The following is a 3,621-nucleotide window of genomic DNA, read 5'->3' as shown; positions in this document are numbered from 1 at the left end:
GTCGGGTATTTTAACCTTTTCTTACCCGCTTTTTACCAACTATGGTCGGACATTCACACCTTCGTACAGCGGAACACCTCCGCTCCCTCTTTTGATGGTGTATGTTCGGGCATTCAAACCTTTTCTTACCCGCTTTTTCCAAACTATGGTCGGCTATTCACAGCTTGCTCTCCACCATACTTGTATGGTGGAATATTCACACCCACTTGCATCCGAAGAACTCCGCCCCAAATTTTGTTGATATTTAGTCGGACATTCGCACCTTACCCGCTTTTGGAAAACTATGGCCTTCTTGCAGCCAAACACCTCTGATCTCGCTTTTGATGATGTAAGGTTGGGCATTCAGACCTTGCTTCACCTGCTTTTCACCAAATATAGTCGGACATTCACACCTTCTTGCAGCCGAACACTTCCGCTTTTAGTGTTCTATGAGGCATTCACATATTTTTTTTCACCGTATTTTATAGATTATGGTTGGAAATTCTCACCCACTCTCATCCGAAGACCTCTCCTCCCGCTTTTGTTAATATATAGTCGGGCATTCGAACCTTTTCTTACCCGCTTTTTACAAATTATAGTCGAACATTCACACCTACTTGCAGCTGAATACTTCCGCTCCACCTTTTAGGTATGTATGGTTGGCATTTGCACCTCTTTTTATACTGATTGCTGAAGATTAAGTGTTACTTTCTCAAACTACAACATTTTTTTATTTGTTGAAACTTGATTTGAAGTGGATAAATAAGGAGGACAAACAGTTTTAAGTCAGGCTGATAGAAGGAATTAATTTTATAGCAAAATCTGTACTTCGTCATATGTCGAGAGATGCTTATTGCTGAAGAAGTTCTTTCTCATTCTACAAAGTACAACGTTGTTTATCGTTGAAACTTGATTAGACATGAATAAATATGAAGGACAAAGCAGTCTTAACTTGGTTTGAGTTAAGGAATTCGTTTTATAGGAGAATCCGAATTCGTGCATAACTCATAAAATAGAGCTTATTTTCGGATTCCTGAAGAATGATTCTGGTTCTTTCTCATAATACAAAGTTTGTTGTTTATTGTTGAAACTTCATCAGAAGTGAAGAAATAAATGAATACCTATCTACAAATGTGGGATCTAAACTCTAGTGCTTCCTCTAAAATAATTTCCTTTCTCAATTTAGAAATGTGTGTGTGTAAGTCACAACACCCGTGACACCAAAACGGCTTTCTTTTCTCTACACTCTGCACTATGAGCACACACACCAAATCAGAAAGGCTTTTTTCTCTCTTTTCTACATTATGGACTGTGGGGACACAAAACCGCTCTCTCTCTTTTTTTTTTTTATCGTGTGCCAGGGCGTTGTCTCATGTATTAGATTATGCTTAAGATACGAATGGGTTTATCAGTCACATCAGAATCCATACATACTGATCCTCCCGTAATAAAATGGTCGGATCTTATCAAACACACTTTGTTTCTTGTGACAATCAAGTCAGCGAAACAGCGTATACACGTCAAGACACTGAATCAAGTTTGCCACAAGAACTCATAAGTTTGGCAGTATTGCTCTGCCATCAGCAATGATACACCCATTTTATTTTCGTGAGACATGTGCAAGCACCTGTTCATCTACTGTTCTATCACTATGAATTAGTGATCTATTATCAATAAGGATACTTCTACAACTACTATCAAAGTATGTCCGGACTCCTTATGTTGTCAGTTGCTATATATGAATAAGTGGGTAGCTACTGACAAGCATTAAGCATGTCACACAGCCCAAACATATAACATTTCAGGACACACCACACAGTTAACAACCACGGTGAAGCGTGTCAAAGCCCAAACATGTAACATTCAACAGGACACTTACACAACACATTCAAATCAAACAGTCAGACAACATACAAGAACATATACCCCAGCCGGCATTGCTCCCTGCCTATTTTCGTACAGCACACTATGTGTGCGCACACCTTTATTCACAAACTCTTAAACTTATACTCTTTTACCGAAGCTGCTACAGCTCGATTGGCCGAATACCCTTTGATCCTATTTCGGTGAATTTGACATCTGCCTTACATATAACAGATTAGCGGTTTAGCAGTTTTAATTTAGTTTGAGTGAAGGAATTCATTTTATAGCAAAATCCGAAATCGTGAAGAACTCATGAAAGTAAGCTTATTCTCGGATTCCTGAAACTTTAGATTTGCTCTTTCTTTTACTGCAAAGTACAACGTTGTTTTTTTTGTTTAAATCTTTCTAGACATGGTAAATATTAAGGACAAAGCAGTTTTCACATAGTTTGAGTGAAGGAATTCATTTTATAGATAAAATCCCAAGAGTCTGCTGAGAAAAGAGAGTGAATGTGAAGTAGACTTTAACACGGCTCTGGGAGCGAGCCGAGTGTGGGCTAACCAGGAGAATTGCTTGAAAGAAACGCGACCCCGAATGAGCGGCCAGAACAAAGCCTCAATACGGGATTCTCGTGGTGTTTTTGTTGCTGCCTTGTCTTTTGCACAGAGTAAAAGACAAGGCAGCCATCGAATAGGGCCCGATTGTTCCTACTTGGTCAGCCGAGGAGCAAGGGGGGGGGGGGGGGGGGGGGGGGGCAAGCGTCTCAACCAAGCAAAGCTCACCATGGGGAAGGTGGCTATGCCAACTAGCCTGATGCCCTGCTCCCGCAGTGATGGATAATCGTACTCTGGTTTCTCTTCATAACTCTTTCTCATAAGTCTTTCGCCTTTTACTAAAGATTTCTGTGGAGAGCAGCACTAATGAGTTGTTTCTATTTTTGGCAGGCTTTACCTTTGCGGGTGAAGCCCTTTCTGTCTGTGCAAAAGAAATCTTCTTACTGTGCAGAGTGACTTCTCTGAGTAGAGTCGCCTTACTTGTTGCGACTGTGCCGATGTTCGAAGCTGGAGTGCAAAGTTGTTGCTTGAATGGTGCTTGCTGGAGCGTGCGGGAGTGCAAAGTTATACCATTTAAAAGGGCTGAAGAGTGCTCAGTGCAGCGGGTGGGCGACACTCTGGCCACCTTGAAAACCGAGGTTACATCCACTACCAGGGGCAGCCCAAGTTCTGCCGCAAGTGTGGTGAGCATGGACACCTGGTTGAGGCTTGTACCAAGGTGTTATGTGGGAAGAGCAGAGAAATTGGGCAAACTTTTGGAGAGTGTCCAAATGGCAGGAAATGTAATCTCTGTGGAGAATTAAATCACCTCTTCAGAGATTGCCCTAAATCTTTTGCCAACAAATTAAAGACGGTAAAGCCACAGTCAAGCCAACAAAGAGAAGGACCAAAGGTGGCAGTTGGTGAACAAAGTGAAGAGGTTGACCCAATAAATTCAAACTTCCCGCCAAAAGCTTGGATTGGAAGTGAGGAGCAAAAAGGGGAGGGGCCTGTAGAGGCCTCACCACTCAGTGTTGAAGTCTGTGAGAATTCACAGGCAGAGGGTGGAGCTACGCTAAATGAGGAGGAAGAGCAGACAGGTGAGTCTAGTGAAGATACTCACCTCCCCGAAGGTCAACAGAAGGTCAATTTGTTGATAGGCATTCATTTATTTCTTCACTTCTGATGAAGTTTCAACAATAAACAACAAACTTTGTATTATGAGAAAGAACCAGAATCATTCTTC

At 41.8% G+C, this 3,621-nt stretch overlaps 1 non-coding gene across 1 annotated transcript; it reads left to right on the top strand.

Annotated features, from left to right (window-relative positions):
- The first annotated feature begins 2,684 nt into the window (after positions 1–2,684).
- On the top strand, positions 2,685–2,804 carry LOC140287427 (U5 spliceosomal RNA). Its single transcript, XR_011911600.1, has one exon. It is a non-coding gene; the product is annotated as a U5 spliceosomal RNA (small nuclear RNA).
- Positions 2,805–3,621: the final 817 nt, after the last annotated feature.

The sequence above is a fragment of the Leuresthes tenuis genome, unplaced genomic scaffold (assembly GCF_036924035.1).
Source record: "Leuresthes tenuis unplaced genomic scaffold, fLeuTen1.0.hap1 SCAF_133, whole genome shotgun sequence".
NCBI classification, from domain to species: Eukaryota; Metazoa; Chordata; class Actinopteri; order Atheriniformes; family Atherinopsidae; genus Leuresthes; species Leuresthes tenuis.
Note: the sequence above shows the minus strand (reverse complement) of the source record. Positions and strands in the feature narration are given on the sequence as shown.